At 38.2% G+C, this 16,510-nt stretch overlaps 1 long non-coding RNA gene and 1 pseudogene across 1 annotated transcript; one reads left to right on the plus strand and one right to left on the minus strand.

Moving 5' to 3' along the window:
* The first annotated feature begins 1,681 nt into the window (after window positions 1-1,681).
* On the plus strand, window positions 1,682-5,389 carry LOC139120157 (uncharacterized). The gene is made up of 3 exons (XR_011549053.1): window positions 1,682-2,408; window positions 3,876-3,968; window positions 4,549-5,389. It is a non-coding gene; the product is annotated as an uncharacterized lncRNA (long non-coding RNA).
* A 7,003-nt stretch (window positions 5,390-12,392) lies between these two features.
* LOC139120155 (homeobox protein ceh-30-like) lies at window positions 12,393-15,203 on the minus strand (annotated as a pseudogene).
* Window positions 15,204-16,510: the final 1,307 nt, after the last annotated feature.

A 16,510-nucleotide genomic window follows, 5' to 3' on the forward strand; every position in this document is an offset into this window, starting at 1 on the left:
AGAGAGAGAGAGAGAGAGAGAGAGAGAGAGAGAGAGAGAGAGAGAGAGAGAGAGAGAGAGAGACTTCAGTGATGATACGACGATAAGAACAAACTTTAAATCGCCCAAGTTCAGAACTTTCAGAGCTAACGGAAGACCCAACGATATCAAGCTGTGAACAGAAATGAAAACTCGCTGATGTCATTTGATAAATGATGAAATATGCATTTTCCTTTGTTTCAAAGAGATTCTCTATGACATTGAAAAATAAACCTATCCTGGTGCAGCCATGGGTCCCAGAAAATTACATTTTGCTGTATGATGAAGCGAATAACATTAAATCGCGAAAACCACAGTTTCTCTACGGTCTATGGTTAAACTAATTGATTGGCTAAGACTCAAGCAGTCTTCAATTGTCACCGTTTTCTTGTAATTACAGTGTTTATACACCAAATGTATCATTCATTTCGATTTCCTGCTCTTTTCGTTTGCTCCAGAAGATAATTACAGACCACGGAGCAACTGACCAGCGGTGACCAAAGACATCTGTGCTACTTCGATGTCTCCCAAGGGTCCGCTTGTGCTCAGATCGGCAAACAGTTCATTCAACTGAGTATAGTCGGCCAAGTACTCGTATCCGACTCCAGTCTGTTCCAGGGAAATATTCATAGACCCACGATGACTAAATTTTGTCAAACTGACAACTGTCCAAACCATATGCACATAGAAATTCTTTGTTATTATTCAACAAGTTCTTTCCGATTATCGATGCTGGTATTTACTCAGTCAAATCTATTATTCTACCGTACAGAAAATGAAAGGATTAGGCACTCGATTAATTACATGCCAATGGCGTTGCATGCAGTTTCTATATGTCAATGCATGAATCTAAAGTCGTACCGTTGTCGCCAGATGTGTTTTACTCACCGTGACTAATCACTTTACCGGCTGTTACATCAATTGGCTATAATTGGTCACAGGTTGTAAAATGACAATAACGAATTAAGTGGTTTCCGAGCAAGATGTCAGGCATAGTACACCGGTAATTATGACCATTATATACAATGGAAATCTACTTCACGCCCTGATGCACATCCTCAGAAAAAGAAATTATCGCTCTTGAGTGTACATCATGGTACACAGATGACTCTTAGAGTGTTTAGGGTTGCCGGTAATACTTAAAAAAATGAATATGATGACCTGTATTTAAACAGATACATGACCAGCAACTTAAAGGGCCATTATTTGTAACTTTTGACCATTTTTTACACCGGAAAATTCCATGTTGGAGGCTCATATTTGTTGCAAAATGTTGTTTTAACGAAGAAACAAACATGATTAGTGATGTTATAGCCGCATAAAACTGCTAATTTTTGTCCAAACGCGTTTCCCTTCCGAGCTCGTTTGTTGACGTCTGGCATGCTCAGCGTGCTGGGGAGAACGCAGATATGGTGACGCCGCGATCACGCGAGATGTACAAGTTCACCTTTATTGCGTGATCTAAACAACATTGCGTCGTGGATTGCCAGACATCTGGCTACGCAACCTGTTCGGACAATGGACTACGACGTAAGTACCGGTCAAAGTAATGAATATTTATTTTTAAATTGCTGTAAATGGCTCGAGCAGGTTCAGAAGAATGCCAACGTTGGAATCCGCGTGTCAACAGAGTTTGTATTTCTGTCCGGACAAAAATGAAATTTTCGTTGTAAAATCACATGTTATTTAGTTGTCGGGCACGTAATGTTTCCGAATAATATGCGATTCTCTGTTATTTGACAGACTCTTCAACATGAGCCAGTGATCATTTCAATCAAAACTAACGGAAAAATCGCCAGAAGATACAGCTAATGGAACTTTCTATAATACTAAATAAGGAGACTTCGTTTTGCGTACCAATTTTTCTCCGAATTGAGGCAATGGAGCACCAATCTGATGGCATAGTTATGCTCACCTACCAGCTTTGTCTGACATCTCCCCAAATCATCATCGTTTATTGCGTGGATCGACCGCTACACATAGATAAGTTTTCACATTCGCCGTCGCCGAACACTGCTCGCTTTTGAAAATGGCGGCTGTGAGTGTAAACAATACGCAAACAATACATACAAACGTACACTCACGGCCGAAACAAAGGCGATGATCGGCCATCGTTCGGCCAACATCCGAAAGTTACCGACATAGTACGCATGCGCAGACTGTATTTCTGAACTATAAAGCCTGCCGCACTGCATTTGACCGGACAGTATTTCCAGACTCCTCGGAGGAATATGCAACGTGTCAAGATAGTGGTCCCGGTACGGCCGTTCATACAGCGAGCAGTTTTCGCGGAACTCATTGACGGGGAATGGGGGGGATTTGCTACGGCGATAAGTTATGTTGTTTAGTTTAATGGAGAAGATTTCGTTTATTGTGAGCAAAACTATCAGGTAAGCCAACCATTGCAACGTGTAATTTCTGCGTGCACCATGGCATGTGACTTCACTGTGTCTGTGGTTTTATTTTTCGTTTTTGACTAAGACTTCACAGTGACTCGGGTGTTGCATTTTGTTTTTGACTAAGTAACGCCTATCCTTATTCTTCTTTTCACAACAACATTCTATGCGGTGACTACAATTTTGAGTTTGTTTGATTTGCCGACTTTTGAAATCATTTTAAAGTTTACTTTTGCAGCCATGCAGCATGACATGAGGTCATTCATTTCAACCGTCAACTTGCACACCTGTACAAAAGCGGCCTTGCCAAATTCCATCGAACGCACCTGCTTTGCATTCTCTATTGAATGACATTTTTGAACGGAGACTCAACTTCAAGAAAAGGAAAGTTTCGTTTTTAAATTTAACAGTTTTTGACGCCTCACACATAATTTTGTAATATTTATCGTGAAATTTATCGACAAATTCCCAGTCATGTAAGTCATGGTATGCGCAGCAGCGACTGCGAGAACTATGAGAGAACGAGTGACAGAGGGGTTTGATATCGTGTCAGTTCTATGGATTAAAAAGCCGACGACATTAAAACACTACACAGCGTGGTTCCTCTAAAACCATGAGTACAGTAACGTTTACTTTGACTTGAGGCAGTGTTTTTTGTGAATGATATTTTTTTTATTACTTTCCATGTATCTATGTCAGCCCTATTAGAAATATTTATGATAGGGGCGTATAGAGAACATGTTATATCCATGATGTACCCATGACTTTAACGTCATTTTTATGTCGCGCTGAAGTGAAACAAACTTTCAACGTACTCGAGCTTGAGATATCAGTGGTAAACTATGTAAGCCGAGTGCATATACATGTACCCTCTCCTGAAGTGCTTAACATATGAATTATCAACTTCTTATCTCTACTTTAATTGCCCAACTTTCCTTATAATAAAGAAAGAGACAATGTAACTCAAAACAATAATTGTGTTATTATTATAGTTGACAGAGTACTGAGTTGTCTTTAATGCAAAATACCTATCATCTTTGTTCACATTCTCCTTTCTGTAGACATGCCAAAACGCAAGAATATTACCACAACCATAGCAGAACTTCAGACCTCGCAACATCATTGTACGTCATTTGGTACGTACATGTACATTACCAATGTAACTGCTTAGTATCCACTTTGGCACAGCAAAGTGTACGGACATATAAATGTGGATGATGGTAATTGAAGTATGCTGAAACAGGACTAATGTAGACATTCATAAGGGATCCTTTTGTTTTCCACTGAACATGCAACGTGCTGTCAAAATTTTTTCCTCCTTTGTGAGATAAACAGACGCAGCTTTATTTCACACCACTGTATCAATGAAACGAAGGCATGATAACATGATGGGACAGGAAAGGAAACAGAACAATTAAGTTATAACTCTGTATTAACTGAACAAATCTTTTTGTGTGGCAGTTACAACACAGACACTGGATCAGAAACTGACCAGAAAAGAGTCGCCATTGAAGAGCTTGAAGACTCCAACCGTAACATCAAAAGTCTTTGCAGGTGAGTCTTGCATATCTACAACTTCTACATATTTGCTTCTGTTTGCCACATGGATATATTGCAGAGGAATCAGTATTGGCAGTATTTATCTGGTGTACATAATCCTTATGTTTCTAAGTCAATCTGTCTATTGCTATAGTAGTCTTGAGGGCAGAACTAATCAGCTGAGGGTCAGGTTTGTGAATGTATGAGGAATGGGTTGATAATTGAATGTCCTCATAGTCACATCACAGTTCCAAAAATAAATATGCTGTTAGCCTTACAATGTAGAAGCAGTCAAAGATCACTATTACTTTTGAACCTGCACTTAATAAATGTAGGAATGACTGTTGCATTCGGTCGCAAGTAGATGGGTTAAAATTATCATGCATGTAAGTAAATTAAGCAAAAACATGGTCAAAAAGTTAAGAATCTAAAATTTGAAAACTTCTGGCTCTGGGACTATTACATTATGTAGAAAATTCTATGATCAGATGATAGCACAAGTTTGTAACAAAAAAGTTGACCTATTTGCAAGTATGCATATGAATGAGCAAGGAATTGCAATAACATCAATTTCCCAATTTACTATTTTCTATAGATACGTGCACAACACCAATATCAAGCCAAACAGCATTCTAAAGTTACAACATTGACAGCTTGGTTCAAAGCCAACAGTGAAATATCCGATGCAAGACTCATTCCTTATCATAATTTCCCAGAGCACTTTACCTTGAATGCAACTACATGTGAGTGGAAACCAAGAAAGAAAGGACTTGCTATTGGGAGACTATATCAAGCTAACCCTGTAGAAGGAGAAAGGTTCTATCTTAGACTTTTACTGCATCATGTACCAGGAAGCATATCATTTGAAGACATTCGAACATTACCAGATGGTACAATTTGTTCAACCTTTAAAGAAGCAGCACTGAAGAGAGGGCTATTACAGGATGATGAAGAATGGATTGAATGCCTCAGAGAAGCTTCTGTTTATGCAAGTCCAAATCAAATTCGTCAGTTATTTGTACAATTTTACTTTTTTGTGAACCTGCAGAACCTCTTAATATTTGGAATAAATTCACAAGGGAGATGTCTGAGGATATACAGTTCACAATGAGAAATAGTAGGAGTAACTTGACTACAGATGACATCATAATTGTACACTTCGTCATATTGAAGATTTACTCAACAAGCATGGGAAATCATTGAAAGACTTTCCAGGGATGCCTGAAGCACAACAGCAACTGAAAGCTACTAGCTGTCTTATCGAAGATGAAACTTGCTATTCTGTTGAAGAACAATCATTAAAAGCAGACAAAAATGAAAAGATGTTTAATCAAGATCAACTTAATGTTTACAATGCTGTCTTACAAGCCATCGAATCCCCTGATGCATCATTTCTGTTCTTTCTTGATGGACCTGGTGGAACAGGGAAAACTTTTTGTGTAACACTATATTAGCCCGTGTTCGCTCAAACAGCGCATTGCATTAGCTGTAGCATCATCAGGTATAGCAGCTGAACTGCTTGACGGTGGAAGAACAGCTCACTCTAGATTTAAAATTCCAATACCAATACTTCAAAACAGCACATGCAACATTTCAAGACAAAGTACTCTTGCTAAGTTAATTTCTAATACATCTATTGTCATCTGGGATGAAGCACCGATGATCCACAAATATGTGATGGAGTGTGTCCACAAAACATTTTGTGACATCATGCATTCAGATATGCCATTTGGTGGAAAAGTAGTTCTGATGGGGGGGGGGGGGACTTTAGGCAGGTTCTGCCTGTCGTTCGCAATGGATCCCAAGCAGACATTGTTGATAGTTGTATCCAAAAGTCATTTCTGTGGACCCATTTCCGCATCTTTAATTTGCAAATCAATATGCGTATTCGTAGTCAATCACATGATTCTGAACGAGATTTTGAAGAGTTTCTTCTTCGTGTTGGAGATGGTACTGAGACTGAATATCTTCATGATGAAAAACCAAAAATTAAGTTACCCAAAAATCAATTTGCATAGAGAAAAAACAAGATGTAAATGATACTGTTTGCACTTTGATACATAACGTCTTTCCATACTTGAGAGATTCAACAGATTTGGGTCATAGTGCCATTAACCGAGCTATTTTAGCACCAACTAATGCAACTGTGGACAGTATAAATTCCAAAGTCATGGATATATTTCCTTCAACTATCTGTAAAACTTATTATAGTGCAGACTCAGTATCTGATACCAATCATGCCAGACTTTACCCAGTAGAATTTCTTAATTCACTTACACCATCTGGACTCCCCCCCCCCCCTCATAAGTTGTTTGAAAAAAAACTGTCCCATTATGCTTATAAGAAATTTGAGTCCTTCAAAAGGCCTTCTAAATGGAACAAGGCTAAAAATTGCTAATCTTGGTAAGCGCATTATTGAAGCCATTATTACCACAGGAAAACATGCAGGACAGTCAGTATTTTTACCTAGAATTACAATTACGCCTTCAGATTCTGGCTTGCCATTTGATTTAAGGAGGCGACAATTTCCGATTCGTCCAGCCTTTGCTATTACAATTAATAAGTCTCAGGGACAAACATTGGACTTTATTGGACTTGACATAAGAGAACCGGTATTCACTCATGGACAACTATATGTTGCACTTTCGAGAGTTCGTTCATTTTCTAATATACGAGTCATGTCTGATAGTTTTGAGGGTGAGGATTGCTTTACTGAGAATGTTGTTTATAAGCAAGTATTATTTTCTATGAAATAATGATTAACTGTCCCATTATGCTTATAAGAAATTTGAGTCCTTCACAAGGCCTTCTAAATGGAACAAGGCTAAAAATTGCTAATCTTGGTAAGCGCATTATTGAAGCCATTATTACCACAGGAAAACATGCAGGACAGTCAGTATTTTTACCTAGAATTACAATTACGCCTTCAGATTCTGGCTTGCCATTTGATTTAAGGAGGCAACAATTTCCGATTCGTCCAGCCTTTGCTATTACAATAAATAAGTCTCGGGACAAACATTGGACTTTATCACTTTCGAGAGTTTGTCATTTTCTAATATACGAGTCATGTCTGATAGTTTTGAGGGTGAGGATTGCTTTACTGAGAATGTTGTTTATAAGCAAGTATTATTTTCTATCAAATAATGATTAACTGTCCCATTATGCTTATAAGAAATTTGAGTCCTTCACAAGGCCTTCTAAATGGAACAAGGCTAAAAATTGCTAATCTTGGTAAGCGCATTATTGAAGCCATTATTACCACAGGAAAACATGCAGGACAGTCAGTATTTTTACCTAGAATTACAATTACGCCTTCAGATTCTGGCTTGCCATTTGATTTAAGGAGGCAACAATTTCCGATTCGTCCAGCCTTTGCTATTACAATTAATAAGTCTCGGGGACAAACATTGGACTTTATCACTTTCGAGAGTTTGTCATTTTCTAATATACGAGTCATGTCTGATAGTTTTGAGGGTGAGGATTGCTTTACTGAGAATGTTGTTTATAAGTAAGTATTGTTTTCTATGAAATAAAGTAATGATTAAAAAAATTACATAGTCATTCCTGCCATATGGCATTGTTTCTATAGATAAGATATCCCCATGTTGTCTAATGATGATTCGATTCAATATTTGACCCGTGCAAAGCACGGGTATCTGTCTAGTAAGGTAGAATGCGCCTCTTGGACAGATATTTAGACTCTCAAATCTTTTCAATTTCTTTTCTCATCTACACTTGTTGGGTTCATTATAAAGCCCTTGGTGTAAGAAAACTTTTGACCGTTTTAGTTTTTTGAAAATCGAAAATTTATTTTTCTTCATAGAGTTAACACAGGGATGGGAGCCATTTTGAATTTCAGATACCAAAATTTTGTACGAATGACCTCCGATTGTTATTCTCGATTTTGAAAGAGAATGGTTGAGATATTCCTTGAGGAAAGTTTGAGCAAAACGTGTGTAAGTCTTTCACTTTCGAGGCGCATAATACCTTAAAATGAGAGTTTATTTCCAGGATAAAGTACGTAACGTGACACTGTGTATATCCACATAATTCATCTTTGATTCATTGAGTTATTGTAAAAAATGAAGGAAAATGACGAGTGAAACGAAACGGTTGGGTTGCTAGCCGTCCAACGGAAAAAACGGAGAAAATGTCTGGCGTTCTATGTCAATCTGAACTCGTTTTTGTAAACGATAGTTTATTGGTTATCAAATTTCCTCGACAAGAAATGAACTGCTTGAAGCCGTTATGCTAAGGGATGGACCATTAGACCTTGGGAGGGGGGTGGTCACAATGAAATTGTGAAAATTTTTTTTTACTATTGTAAATTTCTGAAATTTTTTTTTTCCAATTGAGATTAGCTGTGCAAATTTTTTTTTTCAGAGTAAATTTTCAGATTTATAATTTTTTTTTAGTTCGTCGCTGTCTGAAGATAAAGAGGGCAAAGATGTGGTGCCAAGCACCACAAGCCGCCACGCAAGCGGTCACGGGGGGGGGGGGGAGGTCAGGAGAGGGGTGTCCCCTGCTGCTGTTGGAGCTTCTGAAAAATAGAGATTAAAATGGTGTTATTTGGTGGCACTTGGGGAGTATTTTTGCGGGGGGGGTCAGGAGGGGGTGTCCCCCTCCTGCCGTTGGAGCTTTTGAAAAATAGAGATTAAAATGGTGTTATTTGGTGGCACTTGGGGAGTAGTTTTGCCGGGGGGGGGTGGTCAGGAGGGGGTGTCCCCCTCCTGCCGTTGGAGCTTTTGAAAAATAGAGATTAAAATGGTGTTATTTGGTGGCACTTGGGGAGTATTTTTGCGGGGGGAGGTCAGGAGGGGGTGTCCCCCTCCTGCCGTTGGAGCTTTTGAAAAATAGAGATTAAAATGGTGTTATTTGGTGGCACCTGGGGAGTATTTTTGCGGGGGGAGGTCAGGAGGGGGTGTCCCCCTCCTGCCGTTGGAGCTTTTGAAAAATAGAGATAAAAATGGTGTTATTTGGTGGCACTTTGGGAGCATTTTTTTGGATTACACATCTTCCTCTGAAACATGGTCTTCTTGCTCCTCAGTAGCTTCCTATAGTTTTGAAAATTGACTATTTTGGTTTCCTGGCTTCCCTTTCTACTGCGTGGTGAAATGCCTACATTCACCCCCCCCCCCACCCCAAACATCATGCATATCTCATGATTTACAATTGATTTTGACAAGCTGAGAAGCTAAAATAAGCTAAATAATATAGTTAAATTTGCATATTTGTGTTTTTAGAGCAATTGTTGCCCTTTTTTGATCAAAACATCTATTTCTCTGTAGCAGCATGTCCAAATTGATTGGATGTGTATAGATGTGTTGAAATTTCAATATTTGTCTTTTTAGGGCAATTTATGCCATTCATAGTAAAAAAATCTGTATTCTCTGAAAGGGTTGTCCAATTTCTTTGAAATTTGCTACACAAAAACGATTATTCATGCAGATTTATTCAGTATTTGCTATCGAGAAACTTTCAAAGTTCAACCCTTTTGTGTGTTTTTGTGTTGGGATTTGTTGGATAGATGGCATTCTACGTAGTGTATTGTTGAATGTTAAAACATGTGTTGCTGTTGTTTTTTGAGACTGTTTTTTGAAAAAAAGAATTGAAAATGCCTTTTTAAAAGCAAAATAATACATAATGACTTGATATGTTGTTTTATCATTATTGACGTGTTTCTACTTGTTCACCCATTCTTGCATTCATCATTGCAATAAAATGCTGTGAAAAAAATGAAACTGATGTGGCCTGCATCTGTTTACCTTGATCTTAAAAGGCAAATACAACTTTCTGTCTTGACAACCATACCATAGTTTCAATGTTTTACCTAGTGTACCTGCTTGGTTTGTACACAGGAACAAGTAGAAAACAGGCTCTATAATTTCATAATTTTCAAGTGATCAGAATACAAAAGTCCTGAAAAGATAAGATATTACAACTTCCAGTATAAGGGATACAGTCACTCTAAATGTATAAATTAAAATTAAAAATGTGCCAGGAGGATGTACTAAAAAATACAGAAAGTTGCTTTCTGTCGGTAAAATCTAAAAAAATTCAAAATTTTAAAGACTTTTGCAGATTTTTTTTTTACGCCTTTGTCTTCTTATTTATTATTTTTTTTATTTTGCAAACTAGTTTGAAAATTTTTTTTCCCTAACTTTCTGCTCTGAAATTTTTTTTTTTCTGTTTTTGACCACCCCCCTCCCAAGATCTAATGGTCCGTCCCTAAAGAGAATATATGTACCTTGCAAAAAATTGTAAAAAAATCCACTCATCTTACAGAATTTACTTAAAGGCGCCCCTTCTCAATCCCAGGTTCTCGCATTAGCAAATGTGCCAATAGCCCATTAACAGTTTGTCATTCTTTTGTTTTCCATTGAATATTTATCAAGTACATAATATTTATATTTGATAAATCTGATAATTGAGTGGGGGCTTTAAAAAGACACGCATCGTACACACAGACACAAAGTGACACAAATATATACCTTGATGAATAAGCATATTGTTGTTCATACAGAACAAAGAGAGAATGTCCAAAATTTACTTAAACCGGGAAGCCATTATAGTTAATCCAGCAAACGGTAAATACAACCAACACTTTAATTAATGCAATATATTGTTGAGGTAATCAATGAGTGGAACAAAGCTCGGCTTTATTCTGTCTGCGCTGAACACAAGGATTCGCAAAAGATGTGTTTTAAGGTTTCCGCGTACTTTGGAAATGAAAGCTTTATTAACTATCGTTGGCTCTTATTAACAGGATCGGATCAATTTGGGATAATCGGATGATGAAATAATGTCGGATTAATCTCCAAATGTAAGCTTATCTTCTTTTCTTTTTTAAGTTATAAACTAGTTTTTGTGAGCAATTTGTAGCATTGCAACATCCAGCTATAGGGCACCAAACATTTTTTGAGAAATTTGAAAAATATGAATATCTAATTCTCCCAAATTAGTTCCAACCGCGTTTACTATTATTGTTAAATTAATCATTGGCATCCCTCCAATCGTCTGAATTGGACGACGAATTATCCTTAATTCACCGAAATTTGAAATCCTGAATGGAAGAAATTTTCTGTTTTAATGCTATCGGAAGAATTAATATTTCGATTTTGATTGAAAAATCACCATGTAGTCTTAGAATCAATTGATTCCATACGAGCTGTAGGCGAGTCACAAAGAACAGTGATCCCGGGTCAGTGGTTGATCTGTCGCTGGGATGTATTCCGTGGAGAATCTATGCTAAATTCATGGAAAAAGGAAATTGTGAATATCTTAAAAGATCATTGTTAATGTTGTACTTGTTAGTCAGAGATCAAACCAGTTATTTTTACCACACTGTAGAGCTTTTTTATCTTTTATCAACAAATGTGCAAGAAAAACCTTTACGTATCATTATAACGGAAAGGATAAGAAGAAAGCTTTCAGTGCATTGGAGACATTTGGATGAAGGGTTTAGGTAGGTGCGCAGCCTAGCCAGAAGATCCTCCAGCCGAAGATGTCGTTTTTTTGACGAGCTTTCTAGTTTCTTGAATATATCCTCATTGATAAGGCCACATTTCCTTGTGGTGGAGGGATTGTGCTTGGAATTACTTGGGATAAGGGATTACCACTTCTTGGATCCCGATGATACTCCCCTATTTCGCGATTGAGGAAAATGAAAGACTCAAAATTTTGCTCAGACTTTTCAGAATGAAACTTTCAACCATTCTCTTTTCAAATCGACAATAAAAATCGGGGGATACACTGCAAAGTTTGGTACTAGCGAAACAAATTACCCAATATTTTGTGATATTTGAAATTCAAAATGGTCGCCATCCCTGTGTTAACTCAATTAGGTGAAATTAAATTTTGGATTTTTAAAAAACTAAGCCGGTGAAAGTTTCTCCAGCTTTCCAAGAGCTATAAAACGAGTCCCACAAGTGGTGATTAGAAAGAATTGAAGAATTTGAGAGTCCGCATATCTGTCCCCCGGGCGCGTTCTAAAACCCTGCTCAGGTGCAATATGTTACATGTATTGGGTATCAATAATTATTGGTAGTGGAATGTTTGGACAACTATCTATACGAGTAACTTTTGCTCGTTTATTCAGGACATGTAACTCTTAGCAAACAAAACAAGGCAAACAGGATTATGCCGGATCAGTCAACTTTATTTATTCATGCTAAAATGCCGTGTCGCAATTTCCACGACTTTCATACAACGTAGATGTGGTACCGTATGTTCATACACAAACTGCAGATGCAATTTCGTTCTGCGCATGCCGCTTTGGTCTGTGCGCCACCCCAAGAGTCTAGGGTTGTATTGACCAATTTGACTGAATTCGAAGTTTTTTTCAGCGTCTGTGTGTATTTTTGTAAAGTGCATAATCGCACGAGAATAATAGCCCGAATCAAACGACGGGCGAGCTTTAACAATGACGATAGAACACAATTGTTTAATTTTAAATTTTTATTCAAAACAAAGAATTGAAAGTTTTAGTGGCAAAATTAATCTATATACAATATTGTCTTTAATGTTTCACAATTATTTTTAAGTTAGATTAATTTAAAATGAGAAAACAACAACATGAAACGACGTTTCGACATCAAAGTAGACGAAATCGAAGAGCAAAATAAAATACTGTAAGGTCATGACACATCTGTGATACAATCACAAGTCTCTTTTCATAATAAATATTAGTCGCATAGTTAATCACGACCGGAGAACCAGGATATGGGTTGTCTTGGATGATAAAGAAGTGAAAATATTTCGTGAACGTTCTCAGTACATAACATGCGGCACATCGTAATGTCCTGCCAGGGGTCTAATCGGCGATGACGCTAGGCCATTGTAGCCGGCCGGATGGTAGGTCGGCAGTGTCGGAGCGTAAGAAACAGGTGGTACACTGGTCACTGGAGGATAGGATGGCGGAGGCTGAGCGTTATAGGGTGGCGGGAGGAGACTCGAACCAGGCGGTAATCGGACCGTCGTCATCGGCTGGGCCTGTGACGTCACCATCGGCGAGCCGATGGTCTGATAACTTGCGCCGGAAAAGGTCGGGGAGTCCGTCGAGTATGGAGGAGCTGCAGGGTACATGCCAACGCGGTTGACCTCGGGGTCATCTTTTCGCTGCCGCTTCCACTTCATCCTGCGATTCTGGAACCAAGTTTTGACCTTGACGAAGAGAGACAAAGAAGAAAAGTCAAATTTGATATTATACAAACTGGGTACCTCCTGATCAGACAGATCTCGTTACAGTGAGAATTATCAAATAGCTAAGTACATTTCATATTATTAATTTATTATTATCATATTGAAACCACTTCGGTTACTATGATGCTTTGATGCAGGGAGTCTGCAATGCAAATCCATTGTCAGAATTGCACATTCTCGCCGACGTTCTATCATAAAGACAGACGTAATGCAAATTAGAGATATCACTTGGATTCGTACAAATCAAACAGATTTCGACACTGCCAGATCGTGTAATCGTTTGATCTTGACATTTTGGCCATTAATCGTATTATTCGATTCATTAAATGTTTAGGAGACATTTTTAAAGTTGGATAGACACTTCTCAGTTTGAAAACCTTTGTGTCAAATCTTGAGTGTCATAAACAGTGATAAGATCATTGGTGGCCAAATGAAGCATTGTCTATCACAGACTGCAGAAGACAGACATTTACTCGCCCTACAAAAGTACATTAGAATATTGAGTGGAAGCCAAAAATATCGTAAGCTGCACTCACATCAAACGACTTCTGAATTTTTTTGAATTTTTAGATTTCCCATAGCAACAGCGTGTACCGACGCGCCTTTGCAACCCTGATGCAACTGCATTGTTTCTCGAAACAATGCACGCAAAGGTTGAAAAGGTCGTGATCGAATAGCAGGTGAAAAAGAGACAAAGGCGAAGTTACCTGAGTGTCGGAGATTCCAATCCTTTGTGCGAAGGTGTTACGTTCCGTTGCTGACAAGTACTTCTGCTGTCGAAATTTCTTTTCCAGTTCGACGATTTGTTGCTGGGTAAAAGCGGTACGGGCCTTCTTTCGTTTAATGGATCCTTCGCCACTGCTGTCAGATTCAGCCTCAGAAGCTGAAAGTGGAAATAACGAAAAGAGTGTTGGCTTAAAAATGTACCGATGGCCAAAAAAATGTATATGAAGCGTCGAACCGGACAACCACAAGCCATAAAGTGGGCTGATCTCATACATTTCCTGCTAACTTGATACGTTTGTTATTATTTACATGTTCAAATTGAGCAGGCTATGCACGACGAGGGTTATAACACAAAAAATAACCGTGTAAATCATAAAACAAGAGGGGGCGAGATTTAGACATAGACCCTCGAGGGTCTATGATTAGACAATTGAGCATACAGCCGAAACTTCTGTGGTCAATCATTAATTAAACCATAGAGGTAAAAAAGATTAAACCTCATAAACATTGCCTATAATAGCATAGTTTTACGATCTCTCTTTTTCACTATATCACAATAAAATTATGTTCAGAAACTTTTAAATCGTTTGAGAACCATGCAATTAAAAAGGAATGGTAAAATAGTATTGTTACATATTCAGTTCTCTGTGGTTATCGTATGGATTTTGAAAACTTACAAAAAACATAGACCCTAAAAATTGGGGTCTATGCAAAAAACATGTTGTTTTGGAAAACACCGTGTGAACACACCATCAAGAAAACAAATTCTTGCGTGAATACAGCGTCAACGTTATTAATTCGCCGCGTTTTGCATTGTTTCTTTAGGTTGTTTTAGGACAGAAATAACATAGTTGACAATAAACACGAAATACCTGGGTATAAAAAATTCAAATGCTGTACGGAAATCGTGAAATATCTTTACCTGCTGGAGATACGAGGGGTCTGTGTCCTTGCATGGACGGTAATTCCCGGTAGGATAGATTTTCCATGTTAACATGGTGTGGTTGGTTGACTTGCAGTGAAGCCGGTGTGCTCATCGGGTATCCTGGTTGCAGCATATTGTCAACGTATTGTGCCATCTTCATCGGTTGTTGTGAAACATATGGAACATAAGTGGTTGCTGGGTTCTGTACCGGCGGCTGAAACCGCTGCTTCTCGGTCAAAATCATAGCTACCTCGCTGTCGTTCGGATCAGACTTGCCCTTCTCTGCCTCGGAGGAGAGACTGTTTTGCTCGCTTTCAGCGTAGAATCTTGCACCATGATTAGAAGTGACAGCTCTCAGGAAACGTATGAGGGTATCGCTGCCAGCTGTGGAGTGAGCTTGAATGAGCAATCCCGAAATGATTGCAATCCACTTTTATCCATCCTTTTGTTTCATTCTCTAATTAACAATGCAAATTAGGGAGTGCAGGATACTGTTGAAAATCTCCAGGGAGAGCCCCCAACAGTTGCGATTAAAACAATGCAAATGTAGCGCTTAATTCATGCTCTTGTTAATGAGATGCCATTAATTAAAATCGGACAATGTAATTTCCTGAGTCCAATTTGAGATTTTTTCGGTGTATCAAACTGGAGGGTGATCCACAGTGTTGCAATTATTATTTTGAAATAAATTTAGTTACGGTTTCCCGGGACTGAACAACAAAGCAAGACCCTAAACTTCAAAATGATGGCTTTATATGAAGACAGGATATTTCCCTCCAGACCCGCAGCAGCTTGCAGGTGTTGCCTCAATTAGATCACATACACACGCTCCGCGGGTTATCAAACTTAGACTACTAGTGCCATGAACAATCGAACCAATTAGAAAACGGATACAAAATAAAGATTAATGTAAGTCACTTATTGGTCAGACAATAAAAAGCAGAGTCAAGTGCTTATCAGAAATGGTAATTTTAAGCACTCATTCGTTTAACATTTTTTTCAATCCATGAACAGATGTTTGCGATTATTGAAGTTCTATCACGATTATTGGCTCTAATGGCTGCATATTTTGTAACTTTCTATTATTTGTCTTCTCTTCTCAAAATCACGTTGAATTTTCAGCAATTCAACTTGTCAACATAATTCCTCTCTTTCTCTCTAATGCCGTATGTCGCTGCTGACGGATTGTTTTCTCCTCGACAGGAATCAATTTGTCAGAAACAGAATGATTGCTTATAGTACACTGAGCGTCGTATTTGCAGAGCTACTATTTTTACTGCTACATACTTAGTTAAAATTGGATGCTACCTAGTACCTAAAGGGACGTAATTTACAGCACTTTCTGGAGTTACAGCCTGGGATCTGATCGACGAGGGTTATACTTAAATCTCGATTATCCAAGCTTAATATATATAAGGTAAAAAGCGTCTCGGAGACATATTTGGACCTTACAATTATCCTGATATTTTCAGGTCTACCACCTGATTGGGCTCAGTTCGGAGCTCTTGGAGTAAATGCAGTTTTCATCGTCTTAGTTTTTTTGAAAAACGAAAATTTAATTTTCCCCAATAGAGTTAATACAGATTTTGCGGTCTTTTCGAATTTCAAATTCCGGTTAATGTTGGGTGGTTTTTTCCTAGTACCAAAATTGGCATGGTGACCCTTGATTTATATTCTTTATTTTGAAAGAAAATTGTTGAAAGTT

This window comes from Ptychodera flava, chromosome 20, assembly GCF_041260155.1.
Source record: "Ptychodera flava strain L36383 chromosome 20, AS_Pfla_20210202, whole genome shotgun sequence".
Classification (NCBI taxonomy): domain Eukaryota; kingdom Metazoa; phylum Hemichordata; class Enteropneusta; family Ptychoderidae; genus Ptychodera; species Ptychodera flava.